We start from the raw sequence: 17,690 nt of genomic DNA on the forward strand, positions 1-17,690 counted from the left end.
TCCTGTGGGCTGCAGAAGATATTTTTGCACCTACACTAGTTAAATAGATTGGGGTTTCCCAAAGTGGATTCTGTGGAATACCAGCTCTATGATAGTTAAATAGGTATTACATGAGGAAGAGGTTCCATAGCAAAATAAGTATGGGAAACAATGCTAAACTGGATTTTAATTTCAACAGCAAAATTTTCAGAACTTTTAATATATTAATATGGACTGTGCCTCTTCAGGAAGAGTGAGTAGTAATCGGCATTCATCCACGTGATTGGATCACAGAAACTTTTCTCTCAGGAGCATCTGGCAAGATGCATTTGAGAAATGTTGAACGAGGTGATGGATGAGCCCATTGTGAACAAAACCACAGAGCTGGTGGATGCTATAGATGATATGGCATAATATGAATATTAGATAATATTAGAAATTCCCAATTGACATTATCACCATGCTATGTTCCACCTTCCCTAGATCTTCCCTCAGTTGCTATCATATTGGATTCCCTTGGTTTGAGAAACACTTCTTGACGTTTATACTATTTCTTAGCAATAACTGATAAAATCGTCAACCTTGATGACACAAGTTAGCAAAGTCATTCTACATAAAGCCACAGGCCTAGCACCAGCTATAGACATATATCCCACTTTCCCATCCCAGCCCTCCCTAGCAGGCTCCCACCTACTCATCCAAGGCATTATGGGCCCCCAGAAACCTGCTTAAACCAACATGGAGCAAAAACCATCATTACAGGACCCTAGAAAAGCCTCCTGGCTGCCTGTGATAAGGCATACTGAACAGACAAAAGGCCTGAGGCTCATTTTCTTTTAACTTTTTTTTTTTTAATAGTGCAAACTTAAGGCTCTTTATTCAGGCAGTAAAGTAAGGAACAGCAAAGTGGGAGGGCTACACCATCACCATGGCAACAGAAAGCCTGAAAAACTTAAAGTCCTTCGACTTCTGTTGGGCAGACTCTTCCTAGCTCAGAAGAAACACATTTTAACTGGCTGAGAACAAGGCCAGGCAGCCTGGGCACGGTGTGGAAGGGCGGCTGCATGCGTGGCCTCTGGTCAGTCCTGGAAGTGCGTGATGAGGGCTTTCAGCAGCTCCTGCTTCTTTAGTGCACTCTTCAGCCCGTCCACCTGGCAGGCCTCTTTCAGCATGGGCACAGTGAACTTGCCCAGCATGCGCTTGCTGATGTGGGTCTTCAGCTCCTCTTCTCAATACTCCACCTTGGGCCTTTTGCTCCCAGAACCGTCGTTATCGTGCTTTCTCTTGGTGACTTTCCCTTCAGGATTGTAATCTGACAGGTAAACAAGCTCCTTAAACTCATCCACCAGGGATCCCAGTCTTTTATTCATTGCTTCAACCTTGGGCAATGTCAGATCTACTGCTTGTTCAGTCTCCATCAAATCCAAGGCCAAGGCCTCCAGGTTCCTGAAGTACTGCTGCAGCACGGGATTCTCAAAGGTGTCAACTTCTGTATGTGAAGCGGAGCTTCTGAATGATAGCCTTCATCTTGTCCATCTGCTCTGGAGTTGCCATGACCTTTTCAGTAAAGGGCATCTTCGCCGGGCAAGGTGGCTCATGCCTATAATCCCAGCACTTTGGGAGGTCGAGGCGGGCGGATCACCTGAGGTCAGGAGTTCAAGACCAGACTGGCCAACATGGTGAAACCCCGTCTCTACTAAAAATACAAAAAATTAGCTGGCCATGGTGGCAGGCATCTGTAATCCCAGCTACTCAGGAGGCTGAGGCAGGAGTATTGCTTGAACCCGGAAGGCAGAGGTTGCAGTGAGCCGAGATCGCACCATTGTACTCCAGCCTGGGCAACAAGAGTGAAACTCCATCTCAAAAATAAATAAATAAATAAATAAATAAATAAATAAAGGGCACCTTCATTTTATCATCAGCAAAGGGTAAAAAGACCAGCTGGAAACCTGGAGAAGTCACCTGAATTTTCTAGTCATCCAACTCCTCTTCCTGTGGCACCAAAGCCACAAAATAAGGGAGAATGTTCCTGTGGGGTGTGTATCTGCACAATGCTATGACCTCCTTTTCCAGACACTTGATGAGCAGAGCGCTGAACAGGATTGAGCTCCCAATCACCAGCGACTCCTCAGGGTACACCAACAGGGAGGGCCTCAGGTAATGGTGCTTCTTCAGCATTACCAAGGGCTTGAAACCCATGAGCATCAAACCTGGATCATTAAACCATTTTAGCTCTTCTGTTTCCTCTTTTTCCAGTATAATCTGATGATTTCCAAAGATCTGAGACCTCTTGGTATCACTAGGCAGAAGCAAACTGCATGTATTTGTGTTAAATGTCTGCGTCTTTGTTTTTTTTTTGTTTTTCTTTTCTTTTTTTTCGGGGGGGGCGGGGACAGAATTTCGCTCTTGCTGCCCAGGCTGGAGTACAATGCACAATCTCGGCTCACCGCAACCTCCGCCTCCCGGGTTCAAGTGATTCTCCTGCCTCAGCCTTCCGAGTAGCTGGGACTACAGGCATGCACCACCACGACTGGCTAATTTTGTATTTTCTTTTAGTAAAGACAGGGTTTCTCCATGTTGGTGAGGCTGGTCTCGAACTCCCGACCTCAGGTGATCTCCCTGTCTCGGCCTCCCAAAGTGCTGGGATTACAGGTGTGAGCCAACACACCCAGCCAGGGTCTTGGTTTTCACTGGTTCATTTGTTTCCTGATAGAGCTTTATTGGAGGAGGCTTGAGAGCCTTCTGGACCAGATTACAAATGCCCACAGAGATCACTATATCTTTGTTGAGCTTCAGCTTTAACCTGCTGAGTGCTTGCTTCCTGGTCTCCTTGGCGCATCTTCCTTGGTGCATCTGCAACAGGTCTTCTAGCTTGCTGGATTCCTCAAAGCGAACCCTGAGGTCCTCATCCTCGGCTATGTTGATGGTATCTCTATAGAACAAGGATATGTCAAAGCCCCCAGGTTTCTTCAGGTGCATCAAGTCAAGGAAGATGCCTGTATCTCAGAGATCACTGGCTTCAGTCCTGGCCTGGCTGGCTTTAGCACTATCATTGCCATGGGGGTTGTCTTCACGGGTGAACAGCATGATCCTCGTATGACTTACCTTGAATTGGACATCACTAAAGAGGCTGGCACAGACGCACAGCACTACATTGAGCAAGTAGTCAGATCTGTGGCCCATCAGGTCTTGGAAACGTTTTTGTCCCTGCTGCCCCTTAAACTGGTCAAGCTCTAGAATTTGTTTTGCACTTGGATTATCCAACTCCTGTAAGATGTAAATATTTTTAAAATTCACTGAATTTTTGTCTTTCTCAATACCATAGAACACCACTGCCAAGAGATCTCAATCACTGCTTATGATCTCACTGCTTATGATCTAACTGTTTATGATCTCACTGCTTATGATCTTACTGCTTATGATCTTTCTTACTGCTTATGATCTTACTGATGTACACACTTTGGATATACTGGATGCTCACGTCAAAAGGAGTCAAATCTTCACTCTGAGATTCAAACATAGCCCTGGAGGCATCAACCAAAAAAATCAAAGTATGTCTTCCTGAATATTTATAGTCCCCACTCGCTTCAAGTTCTCTTCTTGTTCTTCTTCTGCTTCTTCATCGCCCTCGATTTTGTAACACAACTCCCACCCTGACATTTTGGCTACTGTTCACTTTGGCGCAGGGAAGTGACCAACTTGGACAGAAGACAAGAATCTCTTTTCACTTTTAACCAAAAATAGGTCATGCATTTGAATTCCCTGCCCCCCCCCCCCACAACAACAACAACAACAACAACAACAACAAAAAAAACAAGAAAACAAAAAAACACCTGGGGACAGGTAGTTTATTTGGGTGGTGATCCTAGGAAGCCCAAATGAAGAAGTAGGGAAAGTGAGAAAGGGAAATAAGAAAAGTCAATAATGGGTACATTAATGAGCAGGGCTCTTGTGGGCAGCTGAGGTTCAGTTTCACTGGGGAACCTCTGGGAATTCATGTGGAACACGCCTTGGAATTGTGCCACCAGAGGATGGGGTGGCTGGAGCATTTGGCTACCCACTCCCCTCCCTCGTTGGCTGAAGGCTGCCCTCTGAACTGGGTTGAATAGTGTGCCCCCAAAAGTCATGTTCTTTCTGGAACCTCAGAATGTGACTTTATTTGGAAACAAAGTTGTTGCAGATGTAATTAATTAAGATGAAGTCAGGCTGGGCACAGTGGCTCATGCCTGTAATCCCAGCACTTTGGAAGGCCGAGGTAGGGGGATCACTTGAGATCAGGAGTTCCAGACCAGCCTGGCCAATATGGCAAAACCTCATCTCTACTAAAAATACAAAAACTACTCAGGCATGGTGGCGGGGCCTGTAATCCCAGCTACTCGGGAGGCTGAGGCCGGAGAATCGCTTGAACCTGGGAGGTGGAGGCTGCAGTGAGCCGAGATTGTGCCACTACACTCCAGCCTGGGCAACACAGCCGAGACTCTGCCTCAAAAGAAAAAAAAAACAGGCTGAGGTCAGCCTGGAGTAGAGCCAGCCATTAATCCAATAAGACTGGTATCCTTGAGAAGAGACACAAGAACAGGGACATACAGCAGGGAGGCAGCCATGTGAAGATGCGGGCAGGATTGGAGTGGTGCTGCCACGTGCCAAGGAGTGCCAGGGACTTTCAGCAACCCCCAAGAGCCAGGAAGAGGCAAGGCAGGACCTTCCCCGAGAGCCTTCAGAGAAAGTGTGGCCTTGCTGGTATCAACCACCAAGGTATCAACCTTGCCTTCAGACCTCTAGCCTCCAGAACTGTCAGAGAATAAATCTCTGTTGTTTTAAACCAACTCATTTATGGAACGTTGTCATAGCAGCTCTCAGACTCTAATGCGTGCCCAAAGGTGCTAAGTCCCCCACAGCTCCCCAGGTGCCCAAGAAAGCCTTCAGGCAGAGAAGCAGAGATGCAGGCACTTGAGGTGGGATGATGCAGTGAGCTCAGATGTGGACCAAGAAGATACAGTGTGGGACATCAGCAGCATCTGCCACCATAAGTATTCCCATAAGAGGCAGTACATCAAGGCTAAGCTCATGTGCTTGGAAGTCAGGCTTGAATCTGTTCTATTACTTACAAGTTTCAAGAACTTGGACAAGTTACATGACCTCTGTGAGACTCAGTTTTCCTTATTTGTAAGATGGGTATGAAATCATACTTCACAGAAATGTGAGTATAAATTAATTCAAGTCTATAAACTACCTGGCATGGTGCCAGGCACATGGCATCATTCAATAAACATAACCTGTTATTATTAGATATTATTAATAACTAATTAACAATGGTACTATTGGCGGGGCACGGTGGCTCACGCCTGTAATCCCAGCACTTTAGGAGGCCGAGGTGGGTGGATCACCTGAGGTCAGAAGTTCGAGACCAGCCTGACCAACCTGGAGAAACCCCATCTCTACGAAAAATACAAAATTAGCCGGGTGTGGTGGCACATGCCTGTAATCCCAGCTACTCAGGAGGTTGAGGCAGGAGAATCGCTTGAACCCAGGAGGCGGAGGTTGCAGTGAGCCGAGATCACGCCATGGCACTCCAGCCTGGGCAACAAGAGCAAAACTCCGTCTAAAATAATAATAATAATAAAAATGTTATTATTATTAAATCTTTAGTGCAGCCTTTGGAGTCAAATAGACTTGAATTTAAATTTCAGCTTTGTAGATGAAAAACCTTGGACAAGTTACTTGAGTTTCGATTTGTCCATGAAGATTATAACAACATGCGTGAAGCTGGCCAGGCGCAGTGGCTCATGTCTGTAATCCCAGCACTTTGGGAGGTCAAGGCAGGTGGATCGCTTGAGCCCAGAGTTCAAGACCAGCCTGGGCAACATGGCAAAATCATATCTCTATTAAAAAGAAAAAATTAAAGTGTAAAGCCCTTGCTGGTTGTAACGTTTCTCCACAGTTCTAGAAGGAATAAAAGGATTATCCTGGCGGTGTCTTTCGATGCTTCCCCTCAAGCAGTGCTGTGAGGTTCCAAGTGACATTTCTGAAATCTATGAACTCTCCCTGTACCCCTGGTAGAGCAGATATGCCCTTCTCTTGATCTTGTTTGCTAGTGCTAATGCTTCACCCACCGTCCCCTAGAACTTTGTCCCTACTGCCTGCTCACCACTACCACCACCCCCATCACACTGCATCTGACTTGTGCTAATAAAGCCCAAATACCCAAAGTGACACGTAGAGTCTGGGCTGCGCCCTGGCTGGCTGCCTGGTGGGCATTCCTTTGAGTAAGAAAAGGAAGCTCAGATGCCTGCCGCCTCCCCATGCCTTTGCGTCTGAGCTGGAAACATGGCCTCTGCCTGTGGAAACGTTGGCAGCAGCTCCATGGAAAGGGGCTGGGGACTGTGCCTGCGGACCAGATAGGCCTGCCCTTCTTTGGCTTCTCCTTGGTACGCAGACAATGAAGTGGCCGAGCAGGTGTTGCCTGGCTTGACATCGGCTGTGACACCTTTCCACTCTCACTCTGAACTAGCAGTCAGTTGGGGATGTGAGCAGGGCAGGACGGGTCACACCTACGGGACCCCTCCCCACTGTCCCATGCAACGATCCCCACTATGCAAAGCCACGTGCAGCAGTGAAGTCCCTGAAATGTGACCAATGCAAGAGAAGATCACAATTGTATATTGATTCAAGTTTAATTTAAAAACCAATCTTAGATAGAAGGAATGGGTTCTGGTGTCCTGCAGCACTGTGGGGTAAATGTGGTTAACTGTCATTTATTGTATGTTTCCACAAAGCTAGAAGAGAGGATTTTGAATGTCCACAACACAAATAAATGATAAATATTGGAGGTGATGCATATGCTAATTACACTGATTTGGCCATTGTACACTAAATATGCATATTGAAATATCATGCTGTACCCATAAATGTGTGCAATTATTACTTGTCAACTAAAAAGCAGAAAACCTAATGCTTGATTCAGTTATTGGAAAAAATTTTTAAGTGTATTTGGAACAATTTGGGTATGTGGGTCATACCTTTTACAACTGCAAATTTTATGAAATCTAAAAACAGATCAGGTATTTCCAGTGAAAATTTAACATCTTAATTGAGATGTGCTGTAAGTATAAAATACACACTGGATTTTGAAGACGTAGAAGGAAAAAAAATGTAAAATATCTCATTATAATTTTTAAAACAGGCCGGGCCCTGTGGCTCATGCCTGTAATCTCAGCACTTTGGGAGGCCAACGGGGGTGGATCACCCAAGGTCGGGAGTTTGAGACCATTGAGACCAGCCTGGCCAACATGGTGAAACCCCGTCTCTAATAAAAATACAAAAAATTAGCCGGGCTTGCTGGCGGATACCTGTAATCCCAGCTACTTGGGAGGCTGAGGCAGGAGAATCCCTTGAACCTGGGAGGTGGAGATTCCAGTGAGCCAAGATGGCGCCATTGCACTCCAGCCTGGGCAACAAGAGCAAAACTTCATCTCAAAAAAAAAAATTTTTTTTTTAAACACTGCTTAGTGGTTGAGATACTGATATTTTGGATATATGGGGTTAAATAAAATTTATTATCAAAATTATTTTTACCTATTTCTTGTTACTTTTTTTTTTTTTTTTTTGAGACAGAGTCTCGCTCTGTCACCCAGGCTGGAGTGCAGTGGCCACGATCTCAGCTCACCGCAACCTCTCCCTCCTGGGTTCAAGCGATTCTTCTGCCTCAGCCTCCCAAGTAGCTGGGACTACAGGCACGTGCCACCATGCCTGGCTAATTTTTGTATTTTTAGTAGAGACAGGGTTTCACCAGGCTGGTCTCAAACTCCTGACCTCGTGATCTGCCCACCTTGGCCTCCCAAAGTGTACTTCTTGTAACTTTTTTAGGTGGTGACCAGATGATTTAAAATTAGGTGGCTCACTTGATATTTCTATTGGAAGCACTGTTCTAGATGGGTAGAAGCCTAAGACGTTAGAACTTGAAGGGCCTCAGGCATCACCTAGAGTGTCCTCTCCTTTTCGAGGTGAGGAATTTGACACAGGAGGAGTTTAAATGACTTCCAGAGAACTGGAACCCAGACCTCTTTTCTCCCAGCCAAGTTTGCATAGAATGCAATGACAAGCCAAGTTGCATAAGTTGAGGTAATGGATTGAAAGTACCACACATGGTTATAACAAGATGGTAGTGTCAGTAAGGTGTTTCAAACATGAGATGATATGTATTATTTTTGCCCTTCTCCAAGGAACCAGAGAATAATAGAACTAGGAAGTGTCCCTTGAGATTACTCAGAGGGTCAGATTGCTTTTTCAGACAACTGCTTGCTCGGGAACCTGGATTTATAAGGCCTCTTCCAGGAGTAGGATGCCTGCTCCTATAAGGAATGTTCTTCTCTTTGTTCCTGGCAATTCAGGGAAGCAGGCTCAGGGCTAATAGGTCATCTAATGTTTTGGGCTGAGTGTCTCCTCTGCTTCTTTCCTTGTTTCCCTCCCTTGTGTCCTTTACAGCTTCTCCCAATCTTTGGGGGGACAAAGGCATTTTGCTTGTGTGTCTGGCTGTACCCCCGGGGGTGTGGCTGCTCATCTGAGTGTGAGCTGAGTATGGAGTGGTAGTGGCTGTGGGCTATGAAGGCTGTGGGGGGGGGCCTTCCTGGTGCCTGGGTGAGTAGGGAGTGGACAGGAGTGGAGGGGTGCTTTTAAACAAGTCTTGTAGACCAATGGAGAATTGGGGAGTTGAGACTGTAGTGTGAGGCTGTCTACCCAGGTGGATGTGGCTATGGGCAATTGTGCGTATAGCAGTGTGCCTGCAGTTATGTGCGCTTGTAGAGTATGGTGTTGTGTGGCCATTTTACATCAGAACACAGCGTTTCCTGTCGACACCCAAAGCATTGCAAGAAATTGCAATTAGATCACTATCACCTAGTAATTTCCCTTCCCTTCCCTTTCCTTCCCTTCTTCCTTCCTCACTTCCCCCTCTTTCCCTCCTTCTCCTGTCCCTTCTTTTCCTCTCTGTATTCCATTTCAAGCTTACAGAACTCTTGCTGGGAGCCAGGCACTATATTGGAATTATTTGTCTCTTGTCTTTTCTCCCCATCAACACACCCCTCAAAGTCCCAGTGTGACTGACCTCCATTTTAGTGCTGTGATTATGACAGCTTCAGATTTAGTGCTGTGATTACGATATGCTGGGATTGGGTCTCACTCAGTAACTGGTGGAGGCTGGTACTGTGTTCCCTCAATAAGTCCTGGTTGATGTAAACTTGCTGCAGCCCCTCCTCTCCAAGAAGAAAGGGAGTGTGGGAATGAGCTGGGGGAATCTGTGACTAAGTGGCTTATTTTGTTGGGGACAGTGGTACCTGACCAGGCAGGTGATTCGAGTCTGATATCCTGTGTCCCTTCTGTGTCCTCTCCTGAAAGGTCCATCCTAGACCCTGGAGTTGTAACCAGGTATGCAACATCTCAGTCATAGTCAGCACAGTGTGTGGCCTGGGCTGGGTCTGAGATGCTGGGGCTTGCCTTTGTGGTCACCACAGCCTTTCGCCCTGGCAGAGGCCTGAACTGCCTGGCTGCCTGCAATAGTCTCAGGGCCTCAGGACCCACCTACAGGGCCTAGCCCCTGAAGGGTATCACAGGATCTGTCAGAGGTGCCTGGTCCTCCATCAGGGCCAGCGGCCGTGGGATCATTACTCTTCCCTCAGGCTGCTGGTGGCTAAGAGGCCCATTGTCACCCTGGTCCTGGCTCTGTGGGAAGGGGTTCTGGGTGCACATGTGTCTCAGAACCTAGTGACTACCACATGACACACTGAGCCCTGGTTTATCTATCCTTCCAGGCCTGTGCTCTGCCAGGCTCACTGTCCAAACCTGGGACCTCACTGGCACGGCTGCTGTGGTGCTCATGAATGGGTTTGAAAAGCAAGGGGACTTGCTGTCTTCAAAAAAGACTCTTTGGAAACCTAGAACCTGACTCCTGTTTGCTTCATCTTTTTGCTCAACCCCATTTTCATACAGCAAATTGGGGAGAGATAAGGGAATGTCATGGAATTTGAAATGTCAAGAGACACGGGTGCTTTGGAGATCTGCAATGCCACCCGGCCCCATCACTAACTCTTTTTTGTGCAGTTTCTGAACTTCTCCAGGCCTCAGGTTTTCAAATCTGTCAAATGAGAACATCTAATCAATCAGTGGATAGGGGTGTTATTTAGGTGACATGAACTAGCCAATGAGAATATAGTTTGCAAAAGAACAAAAGGAAGGAAAAAAGCAAATGGTTATTTGGCGCTTATGGTATACTTCATAGACTGCATCTCAGTTTAGACTTTGGCTCTGGAGATCGACAGACTCCCTGACTCCACCGACCATTTATTTTATTTTTTTATTTTTTATTTTTTTACCAGAGGCGGGGTTTCACCATTTTGGTCAGGCTTGTCTCCAACTCCTGACCTCAAGTGATCTGCCTGCCTTGGCCTCCCAAAGTGCTGGGATTACAGGCGTGAGCCACTGCTCCCGGCCCTCACCAACCTCTTTTCCTCAGACTCTGTGCCTTATGTTTTCTCTTCTCAGGGCTTATCTCACTGATTCCCAAGCAATATCCTAACCATGCAATAAACATGTGAGCTAAACTGTCGGTAGTGTGTAGACAACAACTAGGAATCAGAGTCCTGGCCTCTAGTTAGAGCCATGCCACTCCTGTGTGATTTGGACAAGGCATTCAAACCCTCAGGGCTTTCTGATCACAAACATGTGCCTGAGTCTGCAAGCCCTCAGACATAAAACCAGGTGCCTTAACTTGGCATTCATCATCTCTATATTCTGGCCTCAATTGTCCTTTTCCATCCTTAAATTCCTTTTTCCACCTGCCCTGGACTCCCTTGGTGCTCCTACAGCCCTGCACTTCCCCTGTACATACACAGGCTCTCGCTGCCCTCCCTCCATGAATGCAGGACACCCAAGATGCCTGCAGCAGTGCCTCCTCCACAGTACCTGCTCTGTGAATGGCAGTGTTTGACATTTCTGCCCAGACTGCCCACTGCTGGTTTTCAATGCCTACCTCATCCACTCAACATTACCACGAAGTACTCTAGCCAAAAATATTAAAGTGGATTCTAACAATCAGATTAATCTAGACTGTGGGACATTGTACAAGAAAATTGATCCAGATCCTTCAAAGACATCAATAGCAGGGCAAAGCATAAAGAAAAATGTGGGGAAGACTCTTCTAGATTTACAGGGAAACTCTAGACTGTTCTAGACAAGATTGACAATGAAATGCAACATGCGATCCTTGAGTGGTTCCCAGATTTTAAAAAATAGGTATAAAGAATATTACTGGGACAATTAGAAAAATGTGACTGTGGTCTGTGTGGTCTATGGTCTACTAGGACTGCCATAACAAAATACCTGAGACGGGGTAGCTTAAACAGCGGAAATGTATTTTCTTGTAGTTCTGGAGGCTAGAAGTCCAAGATCAAAGTGTCAGCAGTTTGGTTTCATCTGAGGCATCTCTCCTCTCACCTTTTCACTGAGTCTTCACATGATCTTCCCTCGGTGCCTGCACCCATCTGTGTCCTAATTTCCTCTTTTTTTTTTTTTTCCAGACAGAGTTTCACTCTGTTGCCCAGGCTGGAGTGCAGTGGCATGATCTTGGCTTACTGCAACCTCTGCCTCCCGGGTTCAAGTGATTCTCCCTCAGCCTCCCAAGTAGCTGGGATTACAGATGTGTGCCACCACTCCCAGGTAATTTTTGTATTTTTAGTAGAGACGAGGTTTCACCATGTTGGCCAGGCAAGTCTTGAACTCCTAACCTCAAGTGATCCACCCGCCTTGGCCTCCCAAAGTGCTGGGATTACAGGCATGAGCCATCACACCCAGTCTAATTTCCTCTTCTTATAAGGACACTAGTCATTTTGGATTAGGGCCACCCATGTGACCTCATTTAACCTTAATTATATCTTTAAAAAGCCCTATCTTCAAGTATAGTCACAATCTGAGGTACTAGGGGTTGGGACTTCAACATATAATTGTTAGAGTAGACATAGTTGAGCCCATAACGGTCTGTATATCGATGCAACTAGTATGTTAATCTGAAATTAATTGGACAAGACATCGTGGTTCTAGAGAAAGTCCTTGTTCTTAGCGTATGTATGCTGAAATATTTAGGGGTAAAGAGTCATGATGTCTGCAACTTTCTCTCAAATGGTGCAGAAAAAAAATTGAGAGAGAACAAATGTGACAAAATATTAAATGGTAAATCTAGATAATGGGTATAAGATATTCCTTGTAATATTCTTGCAACTTTTCTATGGATTTGAAATTTTCAAAACAAAAAAGTTGGAAGGAAGGAATTGTATCTCATCCTCAAGGCCCCTGACTGTCAAAAATATGATGCCATGTCCCCCTATTATGTGCTCAAGAGTGGCTGTTCTTTTCTGCCTTAGCACTCATCTCTGTTTAGTTTGTATGGGGATTTTGTTTGACCACCATCTGTCTGTCTAAGCTACACAAAGACAGATATTGGCCTGCTTGGCTCATGTCTGCACCCCAGCAGCTGGTGCAAGGCCTGGCACTCAATCATATTGAATTGAATCAATGAATGAATGAATATTGTCATGGTTTGAATATTTGTCTCCTCCAAAACTCATGTTGAAATTTAATCTCCTGCAAACCTACAACCATCTGACCTTTGACAAAGTCGACAAAAATAATCAATGGGGAAAGAGCTCCCTATTCAATAAATGATGCTGGGATAACTGGCTAACTATACGCAGAAGAATGAAACTGAACCCTACCTCTCACCATACACAAAAAGTAACTCAAGATGAATTAAATATTTAAATGTAAGACCTCAAACTATTTAGAATCCTAGAAGAAAATCTAGGAAACATCATTCTGGACATTGGCATTGGGAAAGAATTTATGACTAAGTCCACAAAGGCAACTGCAACAAAAACAAAAGTTGACAAGTGGGACCTAATTAAACTAAAGAACTTCTGCACAGCAAAGACACTATCAACAGAGTGAACAGACAACCTACAGAATGCATGAAAATATTTGCAAACTATACATTTGGCAAAGATCTAAGATCCAGAATCTATAAGGAGCTTAAACAATTCAACAAACAAAGCACAAATAACCCCATTAAAAAGTAGGCAAGGCTGAGCACGGTGGCTCATGCCTGTAATCCCAACATTTTGGAGAGCTGAGGTAGAAGACTGCTTGAGGCCAGGATTTTAAGACCAGCCTTGGCAACATAGCAAGACTCTGTCTCTTCAAAAATATAAGAATTAGCTAGATGTGGTGGCACACAACTGTAATCCCAGCTACTCAGGAGGCTGAGGTGGGAGGATCCCTTGAGGTTGAGAGTTTGAGGCTATAGTGAGCCATACTTGCACCACTGAACTTCAACGACAGAGCAAGATCCCATCTATAGGAAAAAGAAAAAATGGACAAATGGTGTGAACAGACATTTCTCAAAAGAAGATATACAAGTAGCCAAACAATCATGAAAAAATGCTCAACATCAGTAATTATCAGAAAAATGCAAATCAAAACCATCTGAGTGGTTACCATCTGACAGATACCACCTCATACTAGTCAGAACGGCTATCACTGAAAAGTAAACACACACACACACACACAAACATGCTGGTGAGGCTGCAGAGAAAAGAGAAGGTTTATACACTGTTGGTGGGAATGTAAATCAGTTAAGCCATCATGGAAAACAGTTTGGAGATTTCTCAAAGAACTTAGAACTACCATTTGAACCAGCAATCTCATTACTGGTATCTATCCAAAATAAAATAAATTAGTCTATCAAAAAGACACATACATTTGTAAGTTCATTGCAGCACTATTCGCTATAGCAAAGACATGGAATCAACTTATGTGTCCATCAACAGTGGATTGGATGAAGAAAATGTGGTACATATATACCATGGAATGCTACGCAGCTATAATAAAGAAGAAAATCATGTCCTTTGCAGCAACATGGATACAGCTGGAAGCTATTATCCTAAGTGAAATAATGCAGGAACAGAAAATCAAATGCTGTGTGTTCTCACTTATAAGTGGGCACCAAATGCTGGGCACTCAGAGACACAAAGATGAGAAAAATAGACACTGGGAACTACTAAATGGGGGAGGGACAGACAGTGCAGATTGAAAAACTACCTATAGTGCACTGTGCTCACTAGCTGGGTGACGGGATCAATCATACCCCAAACCTCAGCAGCATGAGCTATACCCATAAAACAAACCTGCACGTGTACCCCTGACTCTAAAATAGAAGTTGAACTTAAAAGACACACACACACTTACTCTAAAATAGAAGTTGAACTTAAAAGACACACAGACACACACACAAATACACACACACACACACGAGAGAGAGACAGAGAGAGAGAGAGAAGAGAGAGAAATTTAATCTCCAGTGTGGCAATATTGAGAGGTGAGGCCTTTAAGAGGTGATTGGGTCACGAGGGCTCCTGTCATAATCCATTCGTGGGTTAATGACTTAATGGGTTATCATGGGAGCGGGACTGGTAGCTTCATTAGAAGAGGAAGTCCTGAGCCGGGACTAGCCTGCCCAGCCGCCTCGCCATGTGATTCCTGTGCAGTCTCAGGACTCTGCAGGGTCCCCTCCAGCAGGAAGGCCCTCGCCCATGCAGCCCCTCCACCCCTGATTTCTAAGCCTTCATAACTATTGGGAATAAATTTCTTTTCTTTATAAATTACCTAGTTTCAGGTATTCTGTTATAAGCAACAGAAAAGGGACTAAGACAAACATAGACGGGGCCAATCAAGGACAGACCAGAAACATCCTGGGTTGGGGGGAGGAGTCTAGATCCCAGACGGTTTCCTGGAAGTTCATGAATGTCAGAGTGTGCCGCTCTCTGGCCTTTGCTTCTTTGCCTCCTTTATTTCTCCTCCTCCTCCAGTCCTTTCCTCTCTCTCTCTCTCTAGCCCCTCCGCTCCCTCCTTTCTTTCCCGCGGCCCGTTGCTATTGAATTCCTGGCCGTCAATGAGGTCCTGGGCTCCGGGGCCAGGCTGGGGCTCCCCGGAATTCCAGATCCTCGCAGGGAAGCGAGGGTGGCAGCGCGGGGCGGGCCCGGCTCCATCAGGGGCGCAGAGGCCGCGGGACGCGGAGAGCGGGCAGGCGCCGCCAGGGGACACCTCACAGCCTGTCCTAAGCTTTTATTTTCTGGGATGAGGTCTCTTCTTCCAAGGGCTTCTATTTCCTCTCCCGCAAAACAGAAGGCTTCTCCTCCCGAGGTACTTGAGCATCCCCTCCAAGTGCAGCCCTATTCCTCTCGCCTGCCCAGGCGGCCAGTCAAGGACACCCGATGTGCTGGGTGTCCAGGCGGCTCCCTCGGAGCCCAAGGATCGCGATGGGCGCCACCCAGGGACGCGAACAACCCGGGGTTCAGAGCTGCCCCAACCCTCGACAGCCACGGCCTCAGGCAAGCAGTGGCCGCTCTCCCTGGCCTCAGTTTACCCATTCGTGAAATGAGGCAATGGGATTCCATCGGGTACTCAGGTTGGGAGTGGTGGTGATGGAGAGACGTGCTACCCTCTGAAAGGAAGCTAAATTTGGGTGTGTATGGGGGGATACTTTTGATTAGAAATCACCTATAGCTATCAAGGATTTTTAAAGGGACGTCTAACCACAGCCCCTCCCTCCTCCCAGTCCCTAGCACTGCCACGAGTCTGTGAAGTCTCTGTTGTTCCAGCTTTGAAGGTAGGGCCTTTCCCACCTAGAAGACAGAGCTGCTACCTACCCTCTGGCCTGCTGTGCACTGCACAAAGGCACCCAGCCCAGGGCGAGATCATCCTCACCAGCCAAACCATGATGAGCCCTGGCATAGACCTGTATTTGCCTGGAGAAAAGGATGTCCTTTCAAAAAGTGCACAAAGGCTCTGCTTGGCCTGGCAGTTTCCTCAGGAGGAGTCACCATTAAATCGCTGCTTATGGCTTGATGGCCTGGTCCTTCCAAGGTAAGATGACTAGACTTGTCTTGAGCCAGATTGAAGGTGGTTACACTATCACCTCAGCTGGAAGATCTGCAGAAATACTCTAGAACTCCCAATTATAGCTCAAATCTCTTCACTCTTCTCCAACTGCCCTCATACTGGCTTGGACTACAGCAGCAGCCTCTTAGATATCTCCCTGCTTCCCCTCTCGTCCTCCCACAGCAGCCAGGGAGTGTTTTTAACACACAAATCAGGCCATATCACACATTCCCACTTAAAGCCCTTCTGTGCTCCTTTGAACCCTCTCTTCCCATGGCACTTTGGATAAACCCTGTAATGCCTTTTATCATCATGCAAATCTCAACTCAAAAGTTACCTCCTCAGACAGGCTTTCCCTAACCAGCCCATCTAATAAGCTCCCCGCAACCTGCTTGCCATCAGTTTTATCTCCAAGATTTGTAGTCATTTATGTATGTGCTTCCTGGTTTCTTGTCCATCCCCTGCTAAGCTAAATACCACATGAGTACAGAACTTTTTGGGCTTTGGTTCAAGGCTTAACTCCTGTGACCAGCAGGGATGTGGGAGGTACTGGATCAACTTTCATGACTGGATGTAACAACCAGTAGATAAGTGTCTTGTGCCCTTTCCCTGCCCTATCAGTTTTGGAGCTGAACAAACTGAAGCCCAGGATAAAGTGTGAGATGTGTGGAATAAACTGTTTGAGGTCAACCTGTCGGTGGTGGAGCCAGCACTGGAGCCTGCCCACTGACTCTCAGTCCCAGGCTGCCCTGCCAGTGAAATGAGCAGCTCACAAGTATGTCTGATGCTCTTGAAGTACCCTGAGCTATGGGTGACTTTCAGATGTTCCCATTCCCCCAAGAGGACACAACCTGATGCCACATCTCAAGCCTCTGACTTTCCTCTGAACTTGAATCTTTTAGAGAAAAGAGCTAGGAGAACATAACCACTGGATATCAAGATCTAACTTTTTGCCAATGCCACACTGAACTCAGGCCCAATCTACTTTCTCTAACAGAAGATCCTAAAAAAAAATAAACACTTTTCAAAGAAACTTTCAATCAAAATAATATTTGAACACAGTTTTAAAAGTCAAATATTGCTAACAAGCTTACAATTACAACAAACAAAAAAGGCCAGGGGTGGTGGCTCATGCTTGGGAGGCCAGAATTTTTGGAGGCTGAGGTGGGAGGATTGCTTGACCACAGAAGCTCGAGACCAGCATGGGCAATATAATAAGACTCCATCTCCACACACATTCAATCAATCAATCAATCAATCAAAGCAACACACAGTTAATCTTGTTTAATGCTGAGCCAAGTAGTGTACTATCATGACATTTATTTTCTTATATAAGTTTTTAGTTTCCTGAGGCTAATTATTGCTCTTTTTTTCTTTGCTAAGATTTCTTTGAACCTTAAGCTAAATCTTCCCATGTCCTCTGATACACCAAAAGTGTTTCTCAGCATAGTTTTTCCCATTAGTAAATCTGTTTGCCAGTCCTCAATGCCATATTTTCCCAGAGATAGTGCTTCTGGAACCTTGCTTCCTCTCACTCTTCTCTCAGACCTGTGGCTCTCTGGGCCTCCTGGTCATGGTTAAGGAAACCGGGAAAGCTCAGAAGCTAGTTCTGGCCACAGCTGCACCGTACCTTGAGCCTCTGGCTCCACACCTGTGCTCAGTCACCTTCCTTTATGTGTCTCCTGAAGAATGATGCCAACGTTTCACTGTCTGTGAAAAAGCAAGTATAG

The 17,690-nt window shown here is 45.9% G+C and overlaps 1 pseudogene; it reads right to left on the reverse strand.

The window, feature by feature from the left end:
• Positions 1–854: 854 nt before the first annotated feature.
• Positions 855–3,639, reverse strand: LOC100435789 (X-ray repair cross-complementing protein 6-like; annotated as a pseudogene).
• Between the last annotated feature and the right edge of the window lie 14,051 nt (positions 3,640–17,690).

The sequence above is a fragment of the Pongo abelii genome, chromosome 8, assembly GCF_028885655.2.
Source record: "Pongo abelii isolate AG06213 chromosome 8, NHGRI_mPonAbe1-v2.0_pri, whole genome shotgun sequence".
NCBI lineage: Eukaryota > Metazoa > Chordata > Mammalia > Primates > Hominidae > Pongo > Pongo abelii.